This window comes from Geotrypetes seraphini, chromosome 4 (genome assembly GCF_902459505.1).
Source record: "Geotrypetes seraphini chromosome 4, aGeoSer1.1, whole genome shotgun sequence".
Taxonomy (NCBI): Eukaryota; Metazoa; Chordata; class Amphibia; order Gymnophiona; family Dermophiidae; genus Geotrypetes; species Geotrypetes seraphini.
This window is the reverse complement of record NC_047087.1, coordinates 324,060,049-324,077,346: the sequence shown is the minus strand read 5'-3', so window position 1 is coordinate 324,077,346 and position 17,298 is coordinate 324,060,049. Positions and strand designations below refer to the sequence as shown.

Below are 17,298 nucleotides of genomic sequence, written 5' to 3'. Positions count from 1 at the left end.
CAGGGGGGGAACCCGCGGATCCCCGCGATCCCCGTTCCCGTGCAGACCTCTACTGTGCAATCCCTCCTACAATCAGTCTTACGAATAGTGAAGCAGAAAATCAACTAGGCTGATTCAAAACATATGACCCACACTCACATGGAGAAAATCTTAAGCCTAGCCCTAAGCGACCAGGAAAATACTGTTGGATACTGATTAGAACAATAATCTTCCCCAAACATCCCAGTTTGCGAGCTAAAACAGCCAAACCAAATGCCGCTGCTTTTGTAGCTCCCCCAACAATCAACAACCAACACCCGTAGAAAAAAAAAGTACTCTTCGCAAAAAGCACAGAACAACATGACAGGGCAGGTTTCTGTGCTGTTCTGGGAGGGACTAAAAGAAAGAAAAATTAGCAAATAAGGACTTAATTTCTCCTTTTCTAGTGTCCCTCCAGACCGGCACAGAAATGGATGGGACATACCAAAGCAGTACCCATCATGGGTGGGGACCCCTCCCCCCCCCGAAATGTTGTCAATAGAACGCGCTCAACAAACACAGGGTCCCGACCCGCCTGAATGTCCACATAGTAGTGCTGCACAAAAGAATGGAGAAAAGTCCAAACTGCAGTCTTACAGATATCCACTGGCAGTACAAGGGAAGACTCAGCTCTGCACAGAGCACCACTCCACAAAGATAAACCAAACACGCACATAAGCCCGAGAGTTCGAAAGCCTCTGAGATCCTAAAAGAGTGGAGATCACCTTATCCAAATATCCCTTTTTCCTCAAGCGAGCCCTTTCAAGATCCAAGCCGTAAGACAAAAAGGACCTGGTTCGAACATTTGAATGGGGCCCGAGACAGAAGATTGGGCAATAGGGGCAGAGGAAGCAGATCTGCCATAAGCAGACAAATCAGATTTGCATACCACGGGCACCTGAGCCAATCTGGAGCCACTAGTATCACGTGGCCTGCATATTGGGCAATCCAAAGAACTCTGCCCACCAGAGGCCATGGTGGAAAAACATATAGCAGGCCTGTCATCAACCAAGCCTGTACCAGAGCGTTCAGCCCCTCGGCCCGGGCAATCCTTGTGCTGACTGAAGAACCTCTGTGTTTTGGCATTGACACTCGTGGCCATGAGGTCCATGATAGGCTGACCCCAGGACTGAACAATCAACTAGAAGACCTTCCAGCCTTGATATACCACTCGCCGGGATCCAGAGCATGATGACTGAGAAAGTCGCCTGGACATAGTCCACTCTGGCAATGTGGGAGACCAAGATGGCCAGAAGATGAGCCTCTGCCCATTCCATGAGGAGGGAGATCTCCAGTGCCACTAGATGACTCTTGGTGCACCCCTGACGATTGACATAGGCCACCACTGTGGCATTATCTGAGAGAACTCAAACTGACTTGCCCTCCAGCAAGGACTGGAATTCCACCAATGCTAGCCAAATGGCTTTGGTCTCCAGAACATTGATCAAGCAGGGATGTCCTCCACTGGCGACCAGCTGTCCTGAGCTGAGGCGACTGAGACATTGCCCCCCCCCCCCAATCAAGGAGACTGGCATCTGTGAGAAGCACAGTCCACTGGGGCTGATCTAGGCTCACTCCCTGAATCAGATTGAAAGACTGTAGCCACCAGCGCAGGCTATGACGAACTATCCCCTGAAGAGGAATGGGAGAGTCCAGATTGTGAATCTGTGGCGACCACCGCTGAAGAAGTGCATACTGAAGAGGGCGCACATGTGATCCCGAGCCCACCTGACCACTTTCAGGGAGGCTGCCATCCGACCACAAGACTTGCAGGAAGTCCTACACCCGAGGGACTCAATCAGGGAGTGAATCTGAGAGTACAATTTGTACACCCTGGCTTCTGGAAGGAACACTCTCCCTTCACTGGTGTTGAATAAAAACGCCGAGATATTCCAAGCGCTGAGATGGAGTCAAATGGCTTTTGGACAGGTTGACCTCCCAGCCAAGGGACTGCAGAAACTCCACAACCAGAGTTGTAACCTGGGAGCTCTCCTGAAACGAATTTACAAGAATTACCAGCTGTCCAGATAGGTGTGTCCCAGAATATTATCCTTGCGCAAGGCCACCACCACAATCTTTATGAAGGCACGCGGTGCCTTGTCCAGACCAAAGGGAACCGTATAAAACTGATACTGCTTTCTCAAGATCGCAAAGTGGAGGAATCATTGATGGGAGGCCTCCATCTGGTCGAAAGAAGTCAGAAATTCCCGAAGCTGGACCGCCAGAATTACAGATTTCAGGTTTCCATACAAAAAGAGGGAATCTGGAGAGCTCTGACACCTTTGAGATCCAAAATGGGCCGAAAAGACCCCTCTATCTTGGGCACCATGAAGTAAATGGAGTACCTGCCGTGCTCGGCTCTGAGAAGGCACCGGGACTACCACTTTTAGGTCCAGCAACCTGAGCAGTGTCTGGTGAAAAGGAGGAACCAATAGACAGCAACAGAAGAATTTACAGAAGATGGGAAAGCGGAAAAAAGAAATTGGGACCAACTTTATGGAAATATAAGTCTCCAGACAACAAAGGTAAAAAAACGGAATTATTAACTAAAATATGTTAGCTTTGGGAAATGTATATAGCAGATGTCTTTGTATTGTGTTCAAAAGAAAGGAAATGCATTTCTGGTTTTATTTCTACAGTGTTGAAGTACTTGCTGACCCTTGCTATGACTGGTGGGGATCTCCAAGCACCGCCAGCAGAGGACCTCCTCTAGAAACGACCAGAACTCCCCTCCACCAAGCACAGCAGTCGCTGGCAACATCCATGAGCCACTGAGGTGCCAGCATCTGTGATTAAGGGACGCTACTGTTGCCTTCCAAACTTGGCAAGAGACCCCCGGCCAACTGCAAAGGAAGTCCTCAGCTGACAGCTTGGGGGTTCTCATCAGCTGAGTATTTATATTTTATATATACATTAGAGGCTCTGGTAGAAACCCGTTTACAAAGTATGTATTCTTCCCAATTAATATTTCCAAATTAATAAAGTGTCTTTGCTTATTTGTAAATGGGTCTCTACCAGAGCCTTTAATTCAGTAGCATAATTAAATGAAATAACTATTTCTGAAGTTTATAGGGACGGGCGGGGACTAAGAGGATGCCTCTCGGGGACGGGTGGGAACGGAGGGGATTCCTCAAGGGGATGGAGGGATTTCTCACGGGGACGGGTGGATTCCTCACAGGGACGGTTGTCCCCACCCAACTCTCTACTTTAGAGTCACTCAAAGCCTAAACCAGCTTATCTAAGTCCTCCCGAAAAAAGAAAGAAGCCACGAAAGGGGAACTTACTGAGCTTAGTTTTAGATGCTACATCCGTCGACCAGCCCGAAGCCACAGGGTATGGCGGGAAGCTACTGCAAGAGCCATGGACTTAGCCAAGGCACGCAAAAGATCATACATGACAACAGTGAGATAGGAAATACCTAGCTCAATCTTAGCCATTTCCTGATTCACCAAGGACCAGTCAGCGGACTCGTAATCAATAACTCGCTCAGACCACCAGAAACAAGCCCGGGCCATCAGACCGCCACAAATCACTGCCTGGACAGCAAGGGCAGCAACATCAAAACTGTGTTTAAGCAGAGTCTCCATTTTACGGTCCTGAGGGCCTCTCAGGGCTGAACCGCCTACAACCGGCATGGTATGTCTTCGCGCGATAGCCAAGACCACCGCATCACCCTCAGGAGACTTAAATGTATCTCTATTGCCATCAGGGATGGTATAGTCTTGCTATGGCCCACATGAAAGGCACATCCGGAACTTTCTACTGAATGTGCACTACATCCCGAATATCCTGATGCATAGTGAAGAGTGGGATGCTGACCGGATCCCTCTCAGGAGAGGGTCCACAACACAAGGGGGGTCCTTAGCTTCCTCTTCAACCAAAGACACCTGAAGAATGAGCTCCTGCAATTCTTCCTGTTGAAATATGAGCAAAACAGATGCGTCCTCACCAGCTGACACCTCTAAAAAATCCTCATCCAACAAATCAGGCCCCACTGACAGATCTGTAAAGTTCACCCCAAGATCCTATTCCTTATCTGGAGAAAACCGATCAGCCATAAAAAAATCCTCATCCCAAGATGCCTGCAGCTGCTTGGATGAAGGCTGAGGGGGTTGGACAGAGGCAGCCATGGCAGGAGACTGATTGGGGGCAGCCTTGGAAGGGATAATCCCCACAGATGACCCCAGCACCGAAGCAGGACCCCCAGCCGCCTGTAAATGAGTCTTGCACATGATCAACACAAAATCAGGGTGAAAAACCTTGGCGGCAACACAGCATTTATGTTAGGAGCAGAAGACACATGTAAGACCTATTTCTGCCTTTCCAAGACAGGAGGAAGGTCACCTGAAGCCGTGGGTAAATTAAACGCCAAATATGACTGACCGCCGGCAGCTGAGGAAAACCTGGCATGGGCGACAGGGGAAGCCAGGGGCTCACCCCTGCCAAAAAGTGATGAGCGCACGAAGGCTAGCCCAGCACGCCAACACCTCGAGGCAGCCAGAAAGCACAGTTACTTACCGTAACAGGTGTTATCCAGGGACAGCAGGCAGATATTCTTGACTGATGGGTGACGGCACCGACGGAAGCCCCGGTACGGACAATTTTAGAGTGATTGCACTCTAAGAACTTTAGAAAGTTCTAGCTAGGCCGCACCGCGCGTGCGCGAGTGCCTTCCCGCCCGACAGAGGCGCGCGGTCCCCAGTTAGGATAAGCCAGCTAAGAAGCCAACCCGGGGAGGTGGGAGGGACGCAAGAATATCTGCCTGCTGTCCCTGGATAACACCTGTTACGGTAAGTAACTGTGCTTTATCCCAGGACAAGCAGGCAGCATATTCTTGACTGATGGGTGACCTCCAAGCTAACAAAAAGAGGGATGGAGGGAAGGTTGGCCATTAGGAAAACAAATTTTGTAAAACAGATTGGCCGAAGTGTCCATCCCGTTTGGAGAATGCATCCAGACAATAGTGAGATGTAAAAGTATGAACTGAGGACCAAGTAGCAGCCTTGCAGATTTCCTCAATAGGAGTGGAACGGAGGAAAGCTACAGACGCTGCCATAGCTCTAATCTTGTGGCCCGTGACAGAACCTTCCAGAGTCAGGCCCGACTGAGCATAACAGAATGAAACGCAAGCAGCAAGCCAATTGGACAGGGTGCGTTTAGATACAGGATGACCCAACTTGTTAGGATCAAAGGACAAAAACAGTTGAGGAGATGATCTGTGAGGTTTGGTGCGATCAAGATAGTAAGCCAGAGCACGTTTACAATCCAAGGTATGCAAAGCCTGTTCACCTGGATTAGAATGAGGCTTTGGGAAAAAAACAGGTAGAACGATGGATTGGTTAAGATGAAACTCAGACACAACCTTAGGAAGGAATTTTGGATGTGTACGGAGGACGACCTTATCATGGTGAAAAACAGTGAAAGGTGGATCAGCCACCAGTGCATGGAGCTCACTGATCCTCCTGGCAGAAGTGAGAGCTATAAGAAAGACCACTTTCCAAGTTAGAAATTTAAAATGCGTTGTGGCCAAAGGCTCGAAAGGAGGCTTCATTAACGCAGAAATAACCACATTAAGATCCCACACAACAGGAGGGGCCTTAAGAGGTGGCTTCACATTGAAAAGGCCCTTCATGAACCTTGAAACTAAGGGATGAGCTGAGAGGGGTTTTCCCTGAATCGGCTCATGAAAAGCTGCAATAGCACTAAGGTGAACTCTTATCGAAGAGGATTTAAGACCAGAGTCAGATAAGGACAAAAGATAGTCCAACACCAGTCCCACTGCTGTAGACATGGGATTATGGTGATGTAACAGGCACCAGGAAGAAAACCGAGACCACTTTTGTTGGTAACATTGAAGAGTAGACGGTTTCCTGGAGGCATCAATAATAGAACGGACAGGCTGAGAAAGGAGAGCGTGAGCCGAAGTCAGCCCGAGAGATACCAAGCTGTCAGGTGCAGAGACTGTAAGTTGGGATGAAGCAGTGTTTGCTGATTCTGTGTAAGCAGTGAAGGAAACAGAGGAAGAGGTATGGGTTCCCTGGAACTGAGTTGAAGTAGAAGGGAAAACCAATGCTGTCTGGGCCACCGTGGAGCGATGAGAATCATGGTGGCTTGTTCCCTCTTGAGCTTGAATAAGGTGCGCAGCATGAGCGGAAGAGGAGGGAATGCATAAAGGAAGAGATTGGTCCAATCTAGGAGAAATGCATCGGGTTCCAGACGGTGAGGAGAGTAAAGTCTGGAGCAAAACAGGGGCAGTTGATGGTTGTGGGGAGCTGCAAAAAGATCCACTTGAGGTGTGCCCCATTGAGAGAAAATGGACTGGAGAGTCGAAGGGTCGAGAGTCCATTCGTGAGGTTGAAGAATTCTGCTTAGATTGTCTGCTAAGCAATTCTGTTCCCCTTGAATGTAGACTGCCTTCAGGAATAAGTGACGAGCAGTCGCCCAGGTCCAAATCCTTTGAGCTTCCTGACATAAGGGACGGGATCCCATCCCTCCCTGTTTGTTGATGTAGTACATTGCAACTTGGTTGTCTGTGCAAATGAGAAGAACCTGAGGAAAAAGGAGATGTTGGAAAGCTTTGAGGGCGTAAAACATCGCTCTGAGTTCCAGGAAATTGATGTGGTGTTTCTTTTCCTGGGTGGTCCAAAATCCCTGAGTTTGGAACTCGTTCAAGTGAGCTCCCCATGCATAGGGGGAGGAATCCGTGGTGATGACCAGTTGATGAGGAGGTAGATGGAACAGTAGACCTCTGGATAGATTTGATGGATTTCAACCACCAAAGAAGCGACTGTCGAAGAGACGAGGTCACAGATATGTGTTGTGAACAAGGATCCATCGCTTGTGACCACTGAGTCGCTAGGGTCCATTGAGGAGTACGCAGGTGGAGACGTGCGAAGGGAGTGACATGTACTGTGGAGGCCATGTGTCCCAAGAGCACCATCATGTGATTCGCAGAGATGGAAGGTTGCTGGAACACCTGCTGACAGAGATGAAGGATGGTGTGAAGGCGGTTTGGAGGAAGAAAAGCCCTCATCTGAACAGTATCCAGAATGGCTCCAATGAATTGAAGTCGCTGAGTTGGAATGAGGTGCGACTTGGGTAGATTGATTTCGAACCCCAACAGTCGAAGGAAGCAAATGGTCTGATCCGTGGCTTTGTGAACGGACTGAGGAGAAGGAGCCTTGATGAGCCAGTCGTCCAGGTAAGGGAAGACTTGAAAGTTGTGGGAGCGGAGATAAGCTGCGACCACAATCAGACATTTGGTGAATACCCTGGGCGAGGAGGCTAGGCCGAAGGGTAGCACCTTGTATTGGTAATGATGTTGATTGACAAGAAAGCGAAGATATTGTCTGGACATCAGATGAATTGGAACGTGAGTATACGCCTCCTTGAGATCGAGGGAACATAGCCAGTCTTCCTGAGAAAGAAGAGGGTATAGGGTGGCAAGAGATAACATCTTGAACTTCTCCTTGACCAGACATTTGTTGAGATCTCTGAGATCTAATATTGGTCTGAGATCTCTGGTCTTTTTGGGTACAAGAAAGTACTGGGAGTAAAATCCCAGGCCTTGCTGGTCCAGAGGAACTGGTTCGATGGCATTGAGAAGAAGGAGGGAGTGAACCTCCTGAGCGAGGAGGAGGGATTGAGCCTTGTTGAAGCAGACTCTTTTGGCAGACTTAGAGGTGGAGGAGTCTGAAAATTTAGGGAGTAGCCGTGGGCGATGATAGCAAGTACCCACTGGTCGGAGGTGATTGCTTCCCATCGAGATAGAAAAACTTGTAGTCGACCTCCTATGGGCTGAGGTAGAGGACACGAGGGAGGAAGACTGGCAATGTCCTGGAGAAAGGAGTCAAAAGGGCTGTGTCGACTTAGGTTGAGTAGCCGGTTTGACAGCAGGCTGTTGTTGTTGACGAGCCTGTTGCTGCTGTTGACGCTGTCTGCGAGGTTGAGGGGGATGAGGTTGAGCCGGTCGTGCAGAAAACCTCCTTTGATATGAGGATTGTTGCCTGAATGGACGAGGAGGAGGAGGTTTCTTCTTGTTTTTCAACAAGGTGTCCCATCTAGTTTCATGGGCGGAGAGCTTTTGTGTGGTGGTATCCATGGACTCCCCAAACAGCTCATCCCCTAGGCAAGGAGCATTGGCAAGCCGGTCCTGATGGTTTACGTCCAGTTCTGAGGCCCGTAGCCATGCCAACCTTCTCATTGCTACAGAGATAGCAGTAGCTCGAGATGTCAGTTCAAAAGTATCATAAATAGAACGGACCATAAACTTCCTGAGTTGCAGAAGACTAGAGGTACATTGCTGAAAAGCAGGAAGTTTACGGTCCGGAATATACTTTTGAAAAGAGGTCACCTGTTGAATGAGGTGCTTCAGGTAAAACGAGAAGTGGAAAGCGTAATTACTTGAACGGTTGGCCAGCATGGCATTTTGGTAAAGACGCTTTCCAAATTTGTCCATGGCCTTTCCTTCCCTACCAGGAGGGACAGAGGCATACATACTGGCTCCTGCAGTCTTCTTTAGGGTTGACTCTACCAACAGGGATTCATGGGGAAGTTGGGGTTTGTCAAATCCAGGGATTGGAATCACTTTATATAGAGATTCTAGTTTTCTTGGGGCTCCTGGGATTGTCAAAGGAGTTTCAAGATTCTTATAAAAAGTTTCCCTCAAGATGTCATAGAGGGGTAACTTTAAAAACTCTTTAGGAGGTTGGTCAAAATCCAAGGCATCCAAAAATGCCTTGGATTTTTTAGAGTCAGACTCTAAAGGAATAGACAGGGTGTCTGACATTTCCTTTAAAAATTTTGTGAAGGAGGAGTGCTCTGGCTTAGCAGTAGTATACTTCACCGATGGTTCCTCCTCATCAGATGTGTAATCCTCCTCGGTACCGAGGGGATCATCCGAATCGTCCCACAAGTCAGGGTCCCGTACCGATTGTAAACGGCCCTGGGAAAGTGGAGTCGATGTATCAGTATGTTTAGTCTTGCGTACCGATTTACCAGACCGAGTGGAGACGGTACCAGGGGAATGTAGTACGGTACGGGGTTCAGAGAACAGTACCGGGTCCGACCCCGTAGGAGTAGCACGCCGTTTTGGTTCTGCTGACAGAACAGGCATGGACAAAGATTTTTGTGGTGCCGAAACAGTCGATGCCAATAACAGAGGCTGTTCGACAGACGGCACCGAAGGCTCAGTCGGTACCGACACTGGAAGGTTTGGAGACAATAGAGCCGGGAGCAACTGTTGGAGTTGCTGCTTAAGCTGGACCTGGAGGATAGAGGCAATGCGCTCATCCAACGTTGGTCCCGATGGCACCGGTACCGGTTTTTTCTTGCTCGGTACCTTCGGTGCCGCTCGACGCTCGGGTGAAGTCGATGCCGATGAAGAGGCCGAGACTTCAATGGGAGCGGAGCGTTTACGGGGCCGGCGCTCAGTCTGCAGGACTTGGCTCACTGCAATGCTCGACTGGCTGGCCTAGAACAGTAGGGGAAGGCTTCTTAGCCGGCTTACCTACAGGAGTCGACACCGACGATGGATCTGGCGGTGCCGAGGTAGTCGGAGTCGATTTGGAGGAAGTCGTCGACGTCGATACCGGTGCAACTTCCATAGCGGTACCGAAAAGGATCCGCTGCTGAATTTGTCGATTTTTTAAAGTTCTTTTTTGTAAAGAACTACAGCGGGTGCAGGTTTCAGCCCTATGGTCCGGACCCAGACACTGGAGGCACCACTTGTGTGGGTCGGAAAGGGAGATAGGGCGTGCACACCGCTGACACTTTTTGAAACCCGGTGACGGGGGCATGAAGGGAAATACTGCTGTAGCAAAATCGAAGCACGAGGCTTCGATGGTGCCAACAGGCCCCGCCGGGTCAGATTCGACAAAAAAATGAAAAATAAGAAATTTTTTTTTTTTTTTTTTACACAAAAGGTAAAAAAGAAGGAAAGAAATAAAATATGAAGAGAAAAATACGCGCGAGCGGGAAGGCAAGTGAAATAGAAAAAAACTTCCAACAGCCGTTGGAAACACGCGTCTTCTTAGCTCCGCGGAATTAAGAAAACTGGGGACCGCGCGCCTCTTGTCGGGCGGGAAGGCACTCGCGCACGCGCGGTGCGGCCTAGCTGGAACTTTCTAAAGTTCTTAGAGTACAATCACTCTAAAATTGTCCGTACCGGGGCTCCGTCGGTGCCGTCACCCATCAGTCAAGAATATGCTGCCTGCTTGTCCTGGGATAACATTTCGTACACCCCCACCAATCGGCTCCCACAGAGCATTTTTTCGAAGTGCTCATAATGAAAGTGACAAACCCCACACAACCCCATGTAAAAAAATGGCAGCCTAAGGGCCTCTTTTTTTTTTTTTTTTTTATACAAAGCTCCTTTTATTTCTTGTGCCTTATTTTCTCATTTTTATTTCTTCTCACAGCCAGCCAGCTGAATCAAGAGAAACAGACCCCAGAGGCACTCTAAACTGTAGTCACTGACAGTATCGGTGGCAAGGCATACAGTTGAGGCTCCTCTAGATTCAGAAAAACCTGGGAAGGTGGGGGAAATGGGGGGAGGGACTTCACCCTTCAGAGTATGACAGCCCCGAGGTCAGTAGGACCTCCAAGCTCAGTTCAGACAACGGGCCAAGAAAGATTCACTAACCAGATCCAACAGGCCTTAACAAAACTCAGCACAGACTGCATAAACAGACCACTCCACCTGCTGGAGACTGAGAAAAGACTGATTGTAAGAGGGACTGCACAGCCCACTTGTATTAGTGCCAAAAGTCAGTGTCTCAGTCTCCACCTGCTGGCAAAGAAGCGTAAACCCATCCGTTTCTGTGCCAGTCTGGAGAGATGATAAAGAAGAAAAATGTTTTTATTTTCAATTTAGTGATTGAAATAGTCAATTTTGAAGGTTTACATCTGATTTTATAATTTGAACTGGTGTACTGTGTGCAGAGTCTGGCATATTAGGGTTTCATTTGTGTATTGATTCTATTCCAGATGAACATATTCATTAATCTGAAGTGTGAATAGGCAATTGACCTGTGGATTTTTTGGTTTTTTTAAAATGTATTAGCGAGTATAATTGTATCTTGAATGAGTGTGAGTGTACGTCTTTTCTGTATATAATGGAGTTATTTTATATTTTATATGTATCTGAGTTATTTCAATGTGTAATTTGTATTTTATGTGATCCACTGAGAACTTGAAACTTAGCGGAATATCAAATTTTAACAAACATAATAGCACTTTTAGTTTGTGGGTTTGTATCTGAAAAGGGTTTTTCTGTTTCCTGCATGTGTGACTGAGACCAGGTGTTCTGGTGGGGATAGAAGTTCAGAAACTTTAGTTGGTGTCATGGCTCCAAGAAGGAAGATATTTGTCAGCTCTCCTTCAGCACAGTTACTTACCGTAACAGGTGTTATCCAGGGACAGCAGGCAGATAAGTTTCACACATGGGTGATGTCACTGACAGAGCCCAGGTACGGACACTTGAAAAGTGAATTGCAACTTTAAGTTAAGAAAGTTTGCGATCAGCCTGCACTGCGCATGCATGAGTGCCTTCCCGCCTGACATAGGCGCGCAGTCCCTCAGTTAAGATAAGCCAGCTAAGTAGCCAACCAGAGGAGGTGGGTAGGTTGTGAGAATATCTGCCTGCTGTCCCTGGATAACACATGCTATGATAAGTAACTGTGCTTTATCTCAGGACAAGCAGGCAGCATATTCTCACATATGGGTGACCTCCAAGCTAACTAGAATGGGATGGCAGGAAAGTTGGCCTCTAGGAAAATAAATTTTGCAAAACAGATTGGCCAAAGTGTCCATCCTGTCTGGAGAAAATTTCCAGACAGTAATGTGAAGTGAAGATATGAACTGAGGACCAGGTGGCAGCTTTACAAATTTCCTCAATAGATCGAAGGAAAGCTACCGAAGCTGCCATAGCTCGGACCTTGTGAGCTGTGACACGACTCTCCAGATGCAGTCCAGTTTCAAGTTTATTTAAAATTTCTTATACCACCCAATCAAGCCTTCTAGGCAGTGTACATTACATTACATTAGTGATTTCTATTCCGCCTGTGCCTTGCGGTTCTAGGCGGATTACAAATTATAAGAGATCTGGACATTACCGAGAGAATTGCAAAACAAAGATTATTCAGAGAAATTACATAACAGATTATCTAGAGATATTACTTAATAGATTATCTAGGGAAATTGCATAACCGTGATTCATGTACTTTACATGGTGTGGTAGAGGATTCAATTATAAGAATTACATTCAATTATAGGAATTACATTCAATTATGAGAATTATATTTAAGAGAATCAAGTGATAACAGGATGTAGTGGAGAATATCAGTATATGCGGGTTGCAGACGAGAAATTACCTAACCGTGACGTAAGATGTTTGTTGGATAGTGAGGTAAATGCTTATTTAGGAGTCTGAGTATTTTTGGAGGGAAAGGTTCTAGGAGTTGACTAATGTGATATTCAGGAGAGGGAGAGCTTGTGCGAAAGGGGAGGAGACTAGTTAGTAAGGACATGTTTTTTGAATAGAAATGTTTTGATTTCTTTTCGAAACACTTTGATGTCTGTCCGTGTTTCGGGTGGATTTTTATCACCATATTTTTTAGCATTGTACTTTTTAAATTGAATTTTCATGGTTTTATATGTCAGTATTTAAAAAATTATCTCCAGAACATCTGTATCCACAGTTTTTGTTTTCATCGGTGGATTGTTTTCACTGTGGATCATCAGGTCTCCCCATTTTTCTTTGTGATGATAAAATAGACACCAGGAAGAAAACTGAGTCCACTTTTGTTGATAACACTGTTGAGTAGCCAGTTTCCTGGAGGCGCCGATAATAGTGCGAACAGGTTGAGAGATGTAATTCAGCTGAGTTCAGCCCAAGAGATACCAAGCTGTCAGGTGTAACGATTGCAGGTTGGGATGAAGAAGAGCCCCTTGATTCTGTGTAGGCAGAGAAGGAAAAATTGTAAGAAGAATGGGCTCCCTGGTGCTGAGTTGAAGTAGAAGGAAGAACCAATGCTGTCTGGGCTACCGAGGAGCTTTGAGGATCATGGTGGCTGCCTCCTGTTTGAGTTTGAAAAGAGTTTTCAAGATGAGAGGAGTGGGAAGAAACGCATAGAGAAACATTTGCATCCAGTCCAGTAGAAAGGCATCTGCTTCCAGATGGTGAGTAAAGTCATAGAAACATAGAAGATGTCGGCAGATAAGGGCCATAGCCCATCAGGTCTGCCCACTCTACTGACCCACCCCCAAGTCTACTTTCCTAGGGATCCCACTCCTGGTGACAGGTTCCCTTGGCTTAACCCAGTCTAAGGGATCCCACATGGGCATCCCATTTGCTCTTAAATTCTTGCACGCTGTTTGCTTTGATCACCTGCACCGGGAGCTCGTTCCAAGGATCAACCACTCTCTCGGTGAAGAAATATTTCCTGGTGTCGCCATGAAATTTCCCGCCCCTGAGTTTGAGCGGATGCCCTCTTGTGGCTGAGGGTCCTTTGAGAAAGAGAATCTCTTCTTCCATCTCAATACGGCCGGTAATATACTTAAACGTCTCAATCATGTCTCCTCTCTCCCTACGTTCCTTGAGTGAGTACAGCCACAAATTTTTCAGCCTTTCCTCATACAATAGATCCTTGAGCCCCGAGACCATCCTGGTGGCCATCCATTGCACCGACTCTACTCTCAGCACATCTTTTCGGTAGTGTGGCCTCCAGAATTGCACACAGTATTCCAAATGAGGTCTCACCATGGTTCTGTATAATGGCATTATGGCTTCCGGCTGATGAAACTCCTGCGGATGCAACCTAACAACTGTCTGGAGCAGAGCTGGGGCAACTTGTGATTGTGAGGAGCTGCAAACAAGTCCACTTGAGGAGTGCCCCTTTGTGCAAAAATGGACTGGAGAACTGACAAGCTGAGTGTCCATTCATGAGGCTGAAGAATTCTGCTCGCCTTGTATGTAGATTGCCCTCAGGAAAAGGTTGCGGGCCGTCGCCCAAAGCCAGATCTTCTGAGCTTCCTGACAAAGTGGAAGAGAGCCTGTGCCTCCTTGTTTGTTTATGTAGTACATTGCCATTTGATTGCCTGTGCGAAGGAGGACTTGATCGCTCAGAAGATGTTTCAGTGCATAGTACATCGCTCTGAGCTCTAGAAAATTGATGTGAAATTTGCGCTTGGAAGTCCAATGACCCTGCGTTTGAAGACCGTTCATTTGTGCCCCCCAGGTGTACAGAGAAGCAGGTGCGCACCTGTTGATGAGGAGGTAAATGGAAAAGTAGAGATTGGAGATCAGCCACCAGTGGAGCAACTGTAGAAGAGATGAGGTTACAGAGATATGCTGTAAAAGGCGATCTGTTGCCTTAGACCACTGAGAAGCAAGGACCCACTGAGGAGTGCGAAGATGTAGCCTTGCAAGTGATGTCATATCAACTGTGGAGGCCATGTGGCCTAGGAGAACCATCAAACGCCTCGCAGAGATCATTTGGAGATGAAACATCTGCTGGCATAGATGAAGCAGAGCAGTTAGGCGATCTGGAGGAAGAAAAGCCCTCATGAGAGTAGTATCAAGAATGGCTCCAATGAACTGGAGACATTAAGCCATTTGCAGAGACGATTTGGGGAAATTGATCTCGAAGCCCAAGACTTGAAGGAAAGAGATGGTTTGAGTTGTCGCCAGTTCTACTTCCTGAGATGATGAAGCCTTGATCAACCACTCGTCCAGGTAAGGTAAAAACCTGAAGACCATGAGATCGGAAGGCTGCTGCTACCACAATCAAGCACTTCGTAAAGACCCTGGGTGAAGATGCCAGGCCAAACAGAAGTACTTTGTATTGGTAATGACGCTGGTTCACTTGAAAGCGGAGATATATTCTGGAAACCGGATGGATAGGTATATGAGTATAGACTTCCTTGAGATCCAGAGAGCATAGCCATTCGTTCTGCGCCAATAGGGGATAGAGAAGGGCAAGATAGAGCATCCGGAATTTCTCCACAGTGAGCTCCTTGTTAAGATTCCTGAGGTCAAAAATGGGTCGCAATCCTCCCATCTTCTTTGGAACTAAGAAATAGCGGGAGTAGAATCTCTGGTTGAGTTGAGAGCGAGGAACTTCTTCAATGGTATTGAGAAGAAGCAGGGACTGAACATCCTGGAGAAGAAGAGAGGACTGTGCAGAGTTTGAAGCAGACTCTCTTGGTGGATGATTCTGAGGAAGGGTGTGGAAATAAAGAATGTAACTCTGACGAATGATGTTTAACACCCAGAGATCGGAGGTGATAAGCTTCCAACGACTGATGTAAAGCTGAAGGCGTCTCCCTATGGTGGGGTGCCCAGTGAGAGAGTAAGGCATGTTGAAGAGGGCATATGTGCGCTCTCAACTAAGGGACTACATCCATCATGGATCCCAGAACTTGAAGATAATTCCACGCTGAAAGAGCAGACTTCTGGACACAGCTTCGGTCTGTGAGCCATGGACAGGTAGACATGGCAGCCATATCGAAGAGGACTCGCAGGTATTCCAGTGACTGTGTGGGTGTCAGATGGCTCTTCCTGAAGTTGACAATCCAGCCCATGTCTTCCAGCACCTGCTCTACTGTGCATTTGTTGAGCTTTGAAAGATTAAACACGCTCTCTTCTCACCGCAAAGGTTAAGGTGATATTATGAAGAGTATGAGCCCCTGAGGAAAACAGTGAAACGGCTGGGTAGCTGTCAGGCTGAAAAGATAAGTGCTCTTCTTAAACATATTAGCTCACCATATAAAAGTAATAAAAAGTAATCGTGCTCGCATTGAATAAAAATAATATTCACGCAAAGACTGATGATGAATATCCAATCCCAGTAAGAGCACAAAAAATTATATAAGTAGTGCTTCAAGTGTTTGAGGTCTTGCGATAAATAGAACTGCATATACAGACTGTTCATATTGAGTATGATTTACATTAGTTGAACAATCTGATTTTCCTTCTTATGGATCGGAATATCACACTGGAGCCATGAAAATTAAAATGCCCAGAATCCCTGGAGGATCTTGATCTACTATCAGGCAAAGTCTTCAGCCAACGGTCCATTACCAAATCCAAGAAGTCATCCAGGCCTTTGCCAAATAATAACTGCCCCTTAAAATGCAGCCTTGCTAAAGTTGCCTTGGAAGTGGCATCACCAGCCCACTGCCTGACCCAGAGCATTCGGTGGGCTGAAAATGGAATACCCAGACACTTTAGTCACCACTTTCAAAAGGTCATATAAGGCATCCGCCATGTAATCCATCCCAGCTATCAGAAGCTGCATTAGTCTCTAGCGTGCGTAGCTGAGAGACAGGCACGTGCAACAAAAGACATTGCCACAGCAGCTTTGATGCCTAAATTGGCTGTTTCAAAAAGTGCCCCGAGGACCACATCCACACGGCAGTCCTGCATATCTTTCAACACAACTCTCCTGACACTGGGAAGAGAAGTGCGCTTAGTCACTTGTGCCACCAAGGAATCCACCTTAGACCAGTCTTGCTTTGACCTCATGACCACTACTAGTGGGGTTACCCACAAAAACCCTTTCCCACCTCCAAAGTGTGCAAGATGCAACCATCAGACTCCTGAAAAACCTGAGCTTCCAAGACCATGTCACCCCAGCACTAACATCCATGCATTGGTTACATATCCCAAAACGCTGAGCTTTTAAAAGCCTTGGTCCTAGCCTTCAAGACCTTCCACAAGATGATACCAAACTACATGACATCAAAACTACAAATTTACATCCAAAACAGATCACTGAGATCTCAAGCAGAGAGACAGCTCACATTATCGCCTGGCCGCTCACTCATAACTGAAACAGCCCACAAACGCTCTTATTCACATTTTAAACCCAGATTTTGGCACATCATCCCCACATCCATTAGATCGCTAGTCTATGGAACTTTAGGATGGCCGTGAAAACCTTCCTCTTCACTAATCCAGCTCCTTAATGACCGACACTACTCATGGAAACTTAACTGCCAATCACAAATCATGTAGTCGCTTACAACACTAAAGCTTTAGTTCCTTTATGTTATGTTCTGTTGGTACAGAGAATGCTGCTCTAAAACTATGCTATGTCATGTAATATCTTCTATGAATGCTGCAAATTCTTCTAAGCTATGTCTGCCAATACATCTTTCACTTAATTTTGTCCTATCTATACTATGAATGTACCTTTGTAACCTGTTCTGGGCTCCTTTGGGAGGACAAGCTAAATAAATGAATAAATAAAAAAAAAAAAAAGCTGCTGACATTCCTGC

The 17,298-nt window shown here is 46.9% G+C and overlaps 1 protein-coding gene across 1 annotated transcript in view; it reads right to left on the bottom strand.

The window, feature by feature from the left end:
- BUB3 (BUB3 mitotic checkpoint protein) overlaps nt 1–17,298 on the bottom strand; it is a 170,782-nt gene that overhangs the window by 51,905 nt on the left and 101,579 nt on the right.